Raw genomic sequence first — 15,699 nt, forward strand, 5'->3', positions numbered from 1 at the left:
GAAAAGAGAATGTAGTTGCCGATGCACTCAGTCTTGCAAGGCATTTCTAAATACTCTCATTTTGCAAGATCCATCAACAGCAAGGTCTCTAGCCACAAAGGTATCAATCCCAAACAACCCGATTCTTAAGCTAGCAAAAGAAGGGGCATATCATGACCCAATCTATCAAAAAATGCTAAGGGAGATCCCCATCAAGGATCAAGACCCGAAGCTAAAGACGAAGTATCAAGAATTCTCCATCAGTAATGGACTTGTCTACTTTAGGACAAGATTATGTATCCCTACGAGCCAAACTCTCAAGCAGAAGATACTTTGGGAAGCCCATGACTCCCCTTTCTCAGGGCATCCTGGTTATGCCAAGTCCCTTAATATGGTTAGAAAGAGCTATTATTGGGAAAGGCTCAAGGGAGACGTACTCAAATATGTCACGAGATGTTTGTCTTGTCAATGCATTAAGGTAGAACATGTTAAAATGCCTGGGAAATTGCAACCACTTGACATTCCACAAATGAAATGGAAGTTCATTAGTATGGACTTTATTGTTGGCTTACCCCAAGTTCAGGGAGGATATAACTCTATTTTGGTTGCAGTAGATATACTCATCAATGTTGCACATCTCATCCCTGTCAAGATGAACTATAAAGCTTCAGACATCGCAAGATTATTCATCAAGGAAATATTCAAACTTCATGGGTTACCCAGAAGAATAATTAGTGATCGTGACTCTCTTTTAACATCACACTTCTGGAGGGCTATCTTTGAGGCTATTGGAACTCAACTCTATTTCAATACAACTTACCATCCCCAAATTGATGGTCAAACAAAATGTGTCAATCAAGTCATTGAAGATATGCTTAGGGCATACCGCTGCGCGAACCCAAAAAGTGGATTCAATACTTACCACTGGTTGAGTTTGCTTACAATGCTTCTTACCAACAGAGTATTCAGATGACCACTTTCCAAGCATTGTATGGGCATGATTGTCGTACCCCTTTGAACTTCTCGGATCCAACTTTGAGGGTAGAAGCATCAAGACAGATGCTGGAAGACACGGATGATCAAATCAAATCAATAAGACAAGACATTCAAGCTGCCAAGGATAGACAGAAGGCCTACGCTGACTTGAAACGGCAAGGCAGATCCTTCGTCAAAGGTGATATGGTCTTCATTCGTGTACACCCTAAAAAGAGTTCACTGTCCTTGGGAGAGTACAAGAAGCTAAGTCCGAGGTATTGTGGACCTTATAAGATCATCAAGTGCCTAGGGCCTAATGCTTACAGACTACAGCTGCTCGCAACTCTAAAGATTCATAATGTATTCCATGTTAGCCTATTGAAAAAGTATCTACCTAATTTGAATCATGTACTTGATGATCAGCAAATTGTAATGCCTAGCCAAGGAGTCCTTGAGCTACGGCCTGATAGAATCCTAGATGTTAGGGAGAGGCATTTGAGATCCACGACCTTGAGAGAATACCTCATCCAGTGGAAAGATTATCCCAAAGAGAATGCCACCTGGATGGATGAAAATACTCTCAACCAACAATACCCCCAGATCTTCTCGAGATGAGGACATCTAGATTCCTCTAAGGGGGAGAGGATGTAATAGTTCTTCAAATGCCTTCCCGTTCCTCTCCCATAAGAACCCCCCCCTTTTCAAAATTTTAAAGCTACCATAAGATAAGTTCAAATTATTTTTACCTCTCTCTCTCCCACTGTCGACAGCATGTCGAAGAGAGAGAGAGAGAGAGAGAGAGAGAGAGAGAGAGAGAGAGAGAGAGAGAGAGAGAGAGAGAGAGAGAGAGAGAGAGAGAGAGAGAGAGAGAGAGAGAGAGGGAGTAAGAGTGGAAGAGGGGGGATGCACCCCCCAGATGTGGGGTGGTGGCCTCGCCGTCTCCCCCACCCATGAACCACCCCCTCCCCACTATAAAAGGGGAGTCTCCCCTCCCCCTCTGGGGTGGTCGTCTTCAACGCCACCCCCTGCTCTGCCTAACACGCCACGCACCCCCCTACTCCGCCTAACACACCGCCAGGCTGCCGGATTGCTGCCACATACCTTCATCATCATCATTTTTGTCATCATCACCATTCTCAGTGCGATTGAGGAGGAGGAGATATTGTCAGGCCCGACTGACAAAAAGAAAGAAACTAAAGAAGCTTCCACTAAAAGCTTCTTAGGGGTGCTTCACCCGCAAATCGTGTGAAGGACACAATTTTTTGTGAAGGGAATTCCCTTGCAAGAAGGAAGGACTTCCAACTTGCAGAAAATTTCAACACACCCTCCACCTGCCCAACTTATTCCCAAATCCCAATTGCAATGGCCCCAAAGTGCCACACAAGAGGAGCATGCACGGGAGAAAGAGGAGCACGTGTAGGAGTCCCCACCCGAAGCGCAAGAATCAATAATACCCCTCCTGCGGATATTCAGGTTCCATCAAATTCACCTTCTTCATTTCCACATAATATGGGTGCATTAAGTATAAATTCGCATAGGAAAAACTTAATTGCATTGGAAATTTACTATATTAGAGCGCTTTGTTTTAAAAAGATCATAGGAATATTCGAAAAAGTTTTAAATTGCATGTCAAGGTACTTATATTTCTCGCACTATCATGATGAAAGGTTGTTGCATTTTTTAATATATGGTTCATGTGTTAAAAGATGCACTTATGCAATAATGTTCTAGTTGCATCTCGCATATAGGTTAAACTCTAGGTTGGATTATTGATCAAGGCCCACGCCTTGGACATTTGGAGAGGATAATTTTAGACAATCATTGGATGGTTTGATTAGACAATCTTACTAGGGGCAAATGGTCCATAAGGGAAAAGGACGTGATCTTAGGGTTCTCATCTTAAAGATCGAAGGACCAAACGTTAAAATCTCACAAGAAATCCTAGAGCCAAATCAATCTTCAACCTAGTGGGACTAGGGTTTTGGATTGGGGTCAATGGAACTCCCAAATCCTATACCTTGATCAAAGGTATTCTTAATCAAAGAATGCCATATGACAGGAGATGTAATTCCTCAAGATAGGTACTGCTACCTATCTCGTGTAACAAGTCTGCAAGGTCATATGTGACTCCAATTAAATCATAAGATGATACTACTACATCTTAGGCCAATGAAGGCGAGATCTAATTACAAGTTAGATTTGTTAAGAGTCGAGTAGTCGCCCTACTACAACTCTCTCTCTTAGGGACTGATTTCTCAAACTTAGGGCAATTATGAATTGCCAAGAAGCAAATTGACCAACCAAGGACGACGGGGTTGTCCAAGATCTATTTGATTATAATACAAGGAGACCTAAGGTAATGATAATTGGGGTCGGTAGGGTATAAACCCTAACCCAACAAAAAAGGGTAAACAAGCAACCTAGCTTGCCAAGCCCTTGGAATCTCGCCAAGTCGTGAATGATCTAGGATCAAATGCTAGGAGTATTCGGGAAGAAGGAATCACACCTTAGCAACTGGAGGGAGATGTAGGTTCAGTTACCTCCGACTGCCTACCTGGCCCTATCCAAGGGGGTTGTTAGCCGCACCGGGTACATGGACCGAACCCCCCATTAGAGGTCTTTTTGTGGGTGCTGCTTGGAGAAGGAGGACGCTTGGGTGCCAAGGGAGGCTCTGGTTGTAAATCCCTTGCCTCCGGATCCCACACAAGAGGCCGAATGACTCGAGATGGGATCTCGAGTCCCATGTACTAGTCTACGGGCGAAACTTGGAGCAATAATCCTGATGATTGCTGGGATAGCCTTGGGGCAAGATACTTGATGTATTCCAAGACTATGATAAATAAAGATCAAATATTTGGGAAATGAACTTGCTTGACATTGTTTTTTTTAATGTCAATTCCTAAGTTACGTGAAGGAACCTGTGTTTAAATTGATTAATTAAGGAAGCTGCATTTGCATGTCAAATGTGGTAGGTAATTAGATAACTAAGCAAGCCAAGGAAAGTGCGGTGGACGTGACTTGGGTCCATCCTATGGAAGGGCGGTCCTAGTTAGCTGGGAACTTTTCTCAAACTACGTGATAACGAAACTTTGAAGACCTAGAGTCTGTAGAGTTAGAATCTCGATTTATGCTATTTTAGGGGAGCGGAATGGGACTATGCCTTATGGGCAGAGAGGTTGAGCTTCTCATCCCTCTCGTTTCCCATTCTCCATAAACCAAGTGCAGCATAAATCCGCTTCGACCCTGTTGTTTCTATGCAAAGTGGTTTATATGGAGCTCGACGCTAGCTACTTCCTAGAGACTTGGATGATAGGAAAAAAAAAGAGAAAAAAAAACCCTGACTTCAGGTCGGTCCTAAGTGGGAACAGTCGGATACTTGCGCTTTGGGGCAAACTCAGGGAGACCAAGATCGCAAACCCTATGACATTCCTTGCGAGATCCAGGTGGCGCTTTCTAGACTATTTTCCCGATGGGCTGCTAAGACGTGTCCCACAAGTGGACAAGCGGATACGTTACAAGGTCAAAGTTTCTCATAAAATATATTTATCCTTGTTGTCATGTGGAATACATGAAATAAAGGTTTTGATCATTTGATCATATATTTTCAAATGGAGATCACAAAGATTATTTATCGTGATTGACATACAATAAAGTCTTTTACCATTTGGCTAAATCTTGTTCTATGGACATCACAAACAATTATTATCCTTGCTATCATCTAGATTACATACAATACATGTTTTGACCATATGGCTAAATCTTTTCTTGTGGACATCACAAAGAATTTTAATCCTAAGTCTTGTGTAAAATAGTTGCAATAGAGGTTTTGACCATCTGGCCAAATATTTTTCCATAAAGATCACAATGAATTTTTATCCTTGTTGTATGTATTTTTCTTGAGGTTTTGACCATGTGGCTAAATATTTTTCTATGGAGACCACAATGAACTTTTATCCTTTTTATCATGTGAAATACATATAACAAAGGTTTCAATCATTTGACTATGTTTTCTTCTATGGGGATCACAAATAATTGTTATATTTGTTATGGTATGGAATACATACAATAGATTTTTGACTAGGTGGCTAAATCTTTTCCTATACACATTATAAATAATTTTAATCATTGTTCTCACGTTGAATAGTTATAGTACAAGTTTTGAACATCTGCTATATCTTTTCCCAAACGAGAGCACACAAGGTAGTTTTTACTTACTCAAAAAGTAGCTAAAAAAATAAAGTAAAATAAAGGAAAACTAAAAATAATAGAAGAAAATTTTCTTATTTACTGTAGGGCATAGTTCATGAGAAAGTTTTTTTTTTTGCCATATGGTCAAATCTATCCCCTTTCTGTACGATGTTTCCATTAATACTTTCTATTATGGAAGTTGGACTCATTCTATCTAATGTTTCATTTCTTTTTTCATTTCAATGAAATTTGATATTTCATTGTATTTAGCAATTTCATTACTATTTTCTTCTTTCTAAGAGGTGACAATATACAAATGATAAAATCTCCATTTTCTCACTTGTACAGGTATCATGAATAACAAATTTTATTTTGGAAAAACTTTGAATTTTCTAGTTGATCATGAGATTGTTGCACTTGGGAGAGTGCATGCAATACATCCAAATGAGACACGCCATGGAGAAACACTTGAAAATGGATATATTTCAGTGGGTGGCTATTGAGAAATGTTTAAATGTAGCATCATATTTGCCATTCCTAACAATTGACGCAGTGAAGGTTCATGAAGCTGTAGGTGGTTTTGCAAAATGGGGAAAGAAAGATGTGGTGGTTGTTTCAAACTCAATAACAATTCATGACGGAGGAGATGATTACGAATCAAACCATGTCCTACCTTTTGAGGATATTGATGTGCTTAGCATTTGTGAAAGTTGGAGAGAACATAGAATGATGCTATGGACAAAAGGCAACGCTGTGTGTGTTGGGAGGATAGGGGTTATATTATTGGCTTTTCCATATGATGTGATAAACTTTGAATTGCTAGGAGAAGAGGATGTTGGTGTGGTGGTAGATAAAGCCCCTGATCAAACCACAGGAACATACATAGAAGACAACCTCCACTGTGTCACTTTGGAAAGATGGCCTATTAAACAAGTCACCTTTGATGATGGAACATCGTTGCTACAACAACAATCATACATGCAATTTATATCTACAAATGCTTGTGCCAAAAACATGGAAGATACCAATGAAGATTATGTTTTTGCAAAAAAATTCAATTTTTATTCAGAAGAGATCATATTGTATGGTCAATAGAAAGCCTCAAATTATTACCCCTAAAGGTGCAAACTTGAGGACTTCTATGGATTCCATTTCACAAGTTTCCATGATTAATTGTTGCTAAGAAAAGTATTGTCAGTTTTCTAATAGAGAAGCAATGCAGCAATTACGTAAATAATTTTGGGGATTGCAATTTGAAGACCGCACAAACTATTTTTATGATAAGTTTGAATCATCATGCAGGATTGATTACCTTGGAACAAGGAAGTACAACTTCATCTTCAATGGACAAGTGGTATGTGGAAGGGCATGGTATGAGATTCATGGAATCCCAAAGACATATTTTTATAGATACAAAACACAATTTGAGCATGGCGTGAGGAGAACAATGCATGGAAACAAGGGGGTAATAAGAGCAGCTTGGGATCACACCGAGAAGGGAAGAGCCATCCTTAGAGAATTTGTTAAGAATAATGCAGAGAAAATGCCACACAAGAGTAGAACAATGCAAGATGGATCAAGGGAGACACAATTGGTCATCCTAGATGTTTACAAGCAGGTAGATATATGGGCAGAAGTAAATATAACATTGAGTGGTATTGGATGTAAGCAAATGTCCTTGTCCACCTTCAATCGTATTTGGAACACAGAGTTCAAGCATGTAACCTTAGCAAAGACAAGTGAGTTCTCCAAGTGTAGTATTTGCTCAAAGATCAAAGAGCAACTTGCAGCAACAAAGTGTCTTCAAGAGCGAAATGTGCTTCTAAAGAAGAGTCAGTGTGACATGCTACAACAACAAAGTTGTTGGAACATATACTACAGTTGGCCCTTGGCCTCAGCATTAGATCCAAATAAAAACTTGTGCATCATACATGATAAAATGGACCAGCAAAAGACAGCTATCCCTAGGTTAAGGCTTTGATCAAAAGAGACTGAAATATCTACTCAACTACTACCAGTTTCTTTAACAGGCATGATTACACATGGACATGGAAAAGGTAGATATGGACATTTCTCACTCAATCTATGGCCTCATGATCCTAACTTCATAATTGCCTCATTGTCGTTGTGCTTTAGGAACTTGGAGCGACTACATAGGCATGCAAATGGTGTTCTACAAGTAGATGGAATGCTGAGATCAACCTCTGTGCTACTAAATGCCCTCAACTTGAAAAAAGAACTAGACCACCATCAAGGTGTTGCACAAAATAAATCATGCATGGAAGATAATACACCACAGGATGACCATCATCATTTCAAACGATTTCCAGAGAACTTACTACTTCAACTTGATAATTATGGATCAAAAAACAAAAATTACTATCTCTTTGCATATCTATCATTGCTCGTTGCACGAGGAACATTCAAGATGATCTAGCTTGGGTTTCTCATGGTGGGTCATACACATGAAGACATGATGCAATGTTCAACAAATTTTCAAAGAAGCTAAGGACGAGCATGACCTTCACTTTTCCTCATCTTATGCAACATTTTCAATCATGCTAGATGACAAGTCCTACACCTTTTTTATTGACACATGTGCTTGACTTTACGAGATACATTGAGGGATACTTGTGTGATTCCGAAGATACACTTGTTGGTCATTCAAAACCTCTTCAATTTTGGTTTTATATGCAAGGAGATACACCTATCATGCAATACAAGATGCATCCAAAGTCCCTAGACTAGTTACCAAGAGAAGGTGGCATTGAATTATGGAAGAGAGACCTTGTAGGAAAGCCTACTCTTCCAAAGGGTGTTCCAATGTTGCTACCCATGTTTGAGTACGTTAAGGATCATCAAGAAGTAGTAAGTGGAGTTAAAGATTATTTGAATTATTGGGAAAGATGGTCAAATGTACAAGGACCTGAAGCAGAGTTCACAAAGTTTATAACGCCAGTGATTGATTATTGGAAACATATGATCTATGCTCTTCAAACTCCAAATGTCCAAGAAGATTTATTTTTCATAGATTTTTGGCCAAGAACACAAAGTGATGTAACCAATATAGATGTAGATAATTTAGATGACTTTATTGGATTGGCAGAGTTGAATGATCACTATTGTGGTCCTTTGAGAAAACGACCCAAACATGCATTTGAACCAATGCTTGATGTTAATAAATATGACTTTGTGCTTGTTAGACCTTCATATCCAGTATATCCAATATGGCTTGGTGTTGCACAAAGTGAGGTCGATACAAATAGAAATTCCAAAAACTTCAACAAGGTACGTATGCAATATTGGGCACCAATTTTGAGAGCGGAATTTAGGTGACGGGAAGTGCTTAAAAATAGCTAAAAATTATGAAGATCAAGGGAAAAATATCCACCGTCAAAGGCGGCGGCTCGATCTAGGACGATTTTAAGCGCCAAAGTGCTTTAAAGGCGCCCGAGCGACACTTGGTGATTTTTCATAATTTTTCAGACAGTCATGCGGATTGACACAAGCTACTGGCCAATGCGGGATGCTAAGTCGGACGCCCAGGATTTTTTAGAGCTCAATTCGGAGTCCGGACAGGGAAATGGCCAAGGAAACGGTCAAGATATGAAAAGGTGGACACTTGGGAGGCCAAATTTGAGCATGCCTTTTGAGTTTGGACCCCCCCCAAAAAATTTATGCACCTTATGAAGCAAAAAACGTGGAGAGAGAATGAAGAGGCACGAAAAAACGTGGAAGAAGATGGCGCCCGAAAAATGCGCCATGAATGGATGAGAGGCATCATGGCTGCTGCAAACAACCCCCCCAATGGATTATGGGGCTTCATTCCCCTCTGTCTGTGGACTCTATCGCCGCCTCTCGCCCGAGAAATGGTGGTCTCTATGAAGAATTCTGATTTCAGTCTTTCTCTCTCCTCCCTCTCTCTCTTCTAAGAGGCAGTTCATGTGTGGGAAGGAGCAATGAAGAAAGAATGATGGAGACTTGTCCGGCATGGACCGGATTGCTCCACGGGCTGAGAATGGTGATTTGTGATGTTGCTGGACATGAAGTGTTGCTATTTTCCAAATCTACAGCCATGGATACAAAACCCGAAACACGCGTTTAAGCGGTAAACTAAAAAATTACAAAGAAAATTTAGTGTTTTATGCTTTTGATTGATGGAATGCCGTTCATATGGACTAAGATTTGATTATGTTGCTGATTCTTCTGAGTTCTTACTGTTTATAACCAGAAATTATGAAAAACATGCATTTCATGGCTCGAAATAATGTCAAGAAACCCGAAAACCATGAAAAATGGGGAAAAACAAGGGTTTTGGGCATATAAATGGGGAAAACCGTCGATACACATCAACTAATCTTTCAATTTTGTTGCAAATGAACTAAGGGCCACAGCCCACAAATTGGTTTTCATTTTCAGCAATTTAAAAAATACAAGAAAATGAAGAAAATGGGGAAAAATGATTAAAAAACCATGAAAAATAGGGGAAAAATACATTTGGGGCTACGAAAAATATAGAAAAATAGGATTTATGTTTGTTGATGTATAGCAAGGCTGGGGCATGAAGTTATGCTTCAGTTCAGCCTTGTTTATATGTTTTAGTGCGTGTTTCCTTCCTTTCTCCACATAAAATGACAAGGAAACCCTAAAAGAAATGAATGCAATGATGCCCTATCAACGGGGAAGGGTAGAGTTGTGGAAAAATGGTTAAATGCCGCTGAGCATGAGGGATAATTTACTGATTTTATATGCATTGCATCTAGGACGGAATAATAATGATAAGAATTAAAACCTAGTAGCACGAAGATCACTTCGGTGCTAGGTGTTGCAGCGAAGCACAAAGCGGTTAGAAAGAAAAGCATGAAAGAGATGTTTTGCACTTGCACGCTGCTGGTTTTTAAAATGTTTGAGCACTAGGCATCCACCTCTTTGCATGATCATTTAGAGGAAATTAAAAGTATCAGAGTTAGCTCCTGGATATGCATAGCAATTGTTTTCAGTAGGCCTGTGACCCACCGTTGAGCGCGTGAGGTTCCTATGCTGTAGGATAGACAAGGGTTATAGAGGAAGTCAAGTAAGGACAATGGTACATTCCTGGATACGTTTATTTGGTACCTTGAGTGACGTTTGTGCGAAATGTCTAAATGTTGAGCGGCGCATCGAGGGGCCAATCCCCAAGGTGTAGGAGAGTCGCAGAGGGTTGACGGCATTCAGCCGTAGGAGGAACCCCATGTGTATGTGATTCGAGCCTTTTGGCTATGTGAAAGGGACTCCCTCTGAGGAGCAATATTGGGTTAGGATCAGTTGGACTACAACGTATTACAAACGCAATGTTTAGGAAGGCAGAGATTTTGATAGACGCTCCTGGCCGCGAGGCCGAGGGGTTGTCTTGCGCATAGTGATGAGGTCCGGCTAGTGCATGAGCCAGTGCCAGCCCGTTTTTAGGTCCATCAGTGGTGCGTCTGCCGGGAGCTGCTTAAAAGTGGCGGTTCTCGAATCCTGGTTGTTTAAGGACCAACTAGTAGTTTATGCCAAAGGATACTGAGATTGATCCGTTATTTATTGATAAGCATCGTCTAGCAGAAATCCAAAAGCAAGAAAGAGACGAAAGAGCTAGGCGACGTGCTGAAATTTTTAGGAGATATTCCCCTAAGCGTAGCGGTGCTGAACCCTTACGAGGGAGTGGATCTAGTGGTCTTAGGACCACAAGCAGTAAGTTAGGAGAAGGTGGAAGCTCTAGTGCTCCCCTTCCTTCCATAAGCCAGTCCACGTCAATTGCGGGAGGTGTAACCCCACCGTTCCCTATTCCTAGTGCAAATCCAATCCTCGTCATGGCGCAGCCTATTGCAATTCCAGCAGGAACGACGGATTTGCCGGCTCTAGGTTACCCGCTACCCATTTTTAATGGGCTAGTTGAGGAAGATGCGGAACTCCACATTAGGGAGTTTCAAAAGTTGATGTTTAACTGTCGCATTCAAGAAGAAGGACATTTAATGATGTTCTTCAACATGACTCTCAAAGGAAGAGCCGCTATATGGTATCATGGTTTAGAAGCCGGAACCATATTGAACATTGATGCATTTTATGGAGCTTTTCGAAGGGAGTTTGCCCCTGAAAGGGGTGGGCAATATTGGTTGCGTGTACTCAACGTGACCCGCCAAGATCCACACGAGGATATTCGTGCTTATGCGAAGAAGATAAAAGAGGTTTTCCGTAAGTTGGACACCTCTATTCCTATCCCCGCAGCTGCCCAATTGCAATATTTCCTACATGGGTTGGACTTTAATATCCAATTGCAGTTGAGTAGTGTTCCCTTGGGGGATATAGATACTGCCATTACACGAGCACAAGAGGTGGAATCCCGACTACAAGCAGCCTATGCTTCTAGAGGCAATTCGAACATGGGTTTAGTATTGGGAAACAATATGGCAATAGCCAATGGCAGTAGTGGCCAAGGGATAGCGATGGCTAACCCTAATGGGAGAGGGAACATGATACAGAATGTCCCTTTATTACCAGCTCCCCCTAGCATGTCGATGCCTACGGGCAGTCAAATGGCTCCAAGTAGTGGAGGCCAGGCGGTCAATTCTAACACCATGTCTGCAGCTCAACAGCCTGTGCCTAATCGAATTGTTAGGCCGATTGAACGACATGGAAATGACCAAGGCTATGAGTCGAGTTCTTCCAATGTTCTTGGCGAGGTTAAGGACATGATGAAGCATTATACCGACATGATTACGGAGCAGTATCGACAAATAGCTGTTGATGTCAACTTCCTTAAAAAACAACAAAATTTGATAGGAAGTAGATACCCGGAGGAGGGTGCACCGTCGAGGTTTAGTTGCAAATGGTGTGGCGGGCAGCACTATCCAAGAAATTGCCCAAATGTTAAGTGCGACATTTGTAGAAAATCCGGCCATTTAGCAGCTACTTGCTGGAGTAAGATCAGTTCTCTCCAGCGTGGAAGTCGGCAACCAGGGCCTGTTAATCATCGTGCCCAAGGAAATGATTCCCAGCCAGAAAATGGGCCTAAACAAATACTTCAACGACCAAAGACTACAGTGGAAGAGCTACCAAGTGGTAGTGGGGTTAGTTTGATTGAGGCTGTACGCATTAATGATGCTGAAACCTCTAATCTACGAGCTGTCCTTACAAGAGGTAAAAAGGGTAGAGAAGCCGACATGGATAAGCCTATCGACGGAAACCCTAAACAAGGCGACAAAGGAACGCAAGTTTTGGATCCTGCCCTAGAAGGGGGACCTTTGAAGCCCGTAGAGAGTAAAGCCGATAAGGAAGCACCAAAGAAGAAGGTGAAAGTTAAGAAAGAGGCAATAAAGCCAGCTCAGCGACCTAAAGAGCGGATGATTTGGCGTGAAAAGCGAGCTCTTTCGAACTATCATGAATTCGATTTGGCGGGCTCTCTTTGTGAAGTCAAGCCGGATGTGAACCTTTTGCAGCTTATTAAGCTTTCCCCAGGAGTACGCAAGGAATTTAGAAAGATCCTACGTACCGGGTATATCGTAGAACCTTTGGGTATTGCGCGAGTTGGTGATGACTGGTTTGAGCATGCTGAGAAGCATTGCCCAAGGGTTGCAGCCTATGTCGATGGGATATTAGTAGATTATGCTATTGTCAACACGGGATCATCTGTTAACATTATGAGTTCTGAACTGATGGAAAGGTTGGGTCTTGCGATTCAGAAAGATACTTCCACAATTCTCAGAATGGCAGATGACAGTTTGAGACAGCCGGAAGGCTGCATTACTAAGGTCCATGTCACTGTTGCAAATGTAGAATGCATGTTGGACTTTAGGGTGATTCGTTTTGCAGGGTGGCCAAGTTACCAAGTATTACTTGGACGACCTTGGATCTTGCAAGCGGATTGCCAAGTGGATATACCCGCCGGTCGATTAATATTCGGCAGAGGTGCTCAGCGTGTGGTGGTTGATGCTTATCCTGAGTCCCCGCAGAGTGAGAGAGCTCCTCTATCTTCTACAGAATTGGAGACATTAGAAGATTTATCTGGCAGTGAGACATCATCGAGTGATGAGTCCAAAGAAGGATCCACCACAGAGGACATCTATCAGATCACTTTGAACGAGCCGATAGAGGCCCAAGATCGTATAAGAGATGCAGATGTTATCGAGCTAGACCTTGGTACGCTTGATGATTCGCGGCCAATCAAATTAGGGTCCATGCTCAGTACAGCAGAAAGGGAGGACTATGTGGCCTTGATCCAGGAATTCCGTGATATCTTTGCCTGGAGTTATGATGAGTTGAGAGGCATTCCTCCTAGTCTGGCTGTTCATACAATTCCGTTGAAAGAGGGCAGTCGTCCTGTACGGCAGAAAGTAAGGCGTATGCCTTTCGAATTGAGGGACGGGCTGTTTGAGGAGTTACAGAAGCTTCGAAAAGCGGGTTTGATTTTTCCTGTGCAACACACGAAATGGTGTTCGCCAGTTGTGATTAGAAAGAAGAAGAATAATCAGATCCGTTTATGTGTAGACTTTAGGGAGCTGAATAAGCAGACAGTTAAGGACTACTACCCATTGCCATTTATTGACCAGATTTTGGATCAATTAGCGGGTAGGGAGATATATTCGTTTATGGATTGCTTTGCAGGATACAACCAAATGGCAATTGCAGAAGAGGATAAGTTGAAAACAACTTTCATCACTCTATTTGGTACTTTTGCGTACCACGTGATGGCTTTTGGTTTATGCAATGCGCCTGGTTCGTGGCAACGAACAGCCGATAAGACATTCGGTGACATATCCCCTGAAGAGTTGAGGGTGTTTATTGATGACTTAGGGGCCGCCACCGTGAGGGAAAGGCAGTTGATCATTTTGAGAAAATGCTTTGAGCGCTGTAGACAATTTTGCATCGCCCTAAACCCACGGAAGTGTGCTTTTGGGGTACCTTATGGGCTATTGCTGGGCCATGTGGTCAGTTCGGTAGGAATTGCGACAGACCCCGAGAAGGTGAAAGTTATAATTGCCATGGGTCCACCACGCACTCCGAAAGAAGTTCATAGCTTTCTGTCTTCGGTTGGTTACTACCGTAGATTCATTAATGCCTTAGCAGAAAGAACGTTACTGCTTACAAATTTATTGTCCTTTAGCTGTTCGTTTGTGTGGGGTGACCCTTGTAAGGTAGCATTCGAGGATGTGAAACAAGAGCTAGCAAGAGCGCCCGTTTTAAAAGCACCTAAAAGAGGTGAGGTGTTCTATATATTTTCAGCAGCCACCATGTATAGTATCAGCTGCTGTTTAGCCCAATTTTGGGAAGAGAAGTGGTACCACCCGATTGCTTTTGCTAGTCGGAAGCTGGGGGTATCCGAAATCAATTACACCTACATGGAGAAATTATGTCTAGCAATGGTCTTTGGGACCAAGAAGTTCAGGCATTACATTCTCTATGAGAAAGTCGTGCTTTATACGAAGGCGGAGGGACTTCGACTATTGATGAATAAGTTACAGCCGCCTGATCGTTTAGCGAAGTGGTTGATCACTTTGCAGGAATTTGATTATGAAATCAAGAGTAAGCCACCAAGGTTGCAAGGCATCGTGGAATGTCTAGTGGACTTTGGGGAGCCGAAAGAATCTGTGGCTGAAGGTAGTGACATGGAGATGTTATTTAAAATAGATACGGCATCTATTCCCTCCTGGTATGCTGCAATAACGCATTATTTATCAACGGGAGAGGCGGGATCCGAACTATCTAAGGCTGAGAAAAGGAAAATTAAGAAGCAAGCGTTAAAGTTTGCTTTGATCGCAGGTACATTATATCGGCAAGGGGTTGATGATATCTATCGCCGATGTGTGATGCCTGACGAGGTGCCATTCATTTGGGAGGAGTGCCATGATTCTGCTTGCGGTGGCCATTTTGCTGGACGGCTTACAGCACAAAAGGCTTTAAGAGCAGGTTATTGGTGGCCTGCCATCTTCCAGGATGCGTTTGCGTATGTTAAGCGATGCGATATTTGCCAATGACATGATAGTCGAGAGAATAGGAAACGACCACTCACCCCCTATTATGGCGATACTTCCATTTGAGAAGTGGGGAATAGACTTTGTGGGTCCTATTACTCCGTCATCGACTACGCAAAAGCGGTACATCATTGTAGCAACTGACTACTTCACAAAGTGGTCAGAAGCACGTGCAACAAGGAAAGATGATGCTAAAGAAACTGCTAGTTTCCTTTTAGAGCAGATAATATGCCGGTTTGGTCCGCCGAAAGAATTAGTGTCGGACCGCGGAACTCATTTCCTGAATAAGGTGATCAAAGGTTTGACAGAGATGTGGAACATCAAGCACAACAAGACAACCCCATATAACCCGCAAGCCAATGGGCAAGTTGAAAGTACCAATAAGCAGCTTGTGGGCATCCTGTCCAAAACTGTGTCGGAAAAGAAACGGGATTGGGATAAAAAGTTATACGTGGCAGTGTGGGCCTATAATACGACCTTCAAACGAGCCACTGGCCATACCCCGTTCAAGTTAGTATATGGGGAGGAGTGTGTCTTGCCTTTAGAGATTGAGCTGCCGACTATTCGG

This window comes from Lygodium microphyllum, chromosome 30 (assembly GCF_053477565.2).
Source record: "Lygodium microphyllum isolate KBCC chromosome 30, Lygodium_microphyllum_v1.1.10, whole genome shotgun sequence".
Classification (NCBI taxonomy): Eukaryota; Viridiplantae; Streptophyta; class Polypodiopsida; order Schizaeales; family Lygodiaceae; genus Lygodium; species Lygodium microphyllum.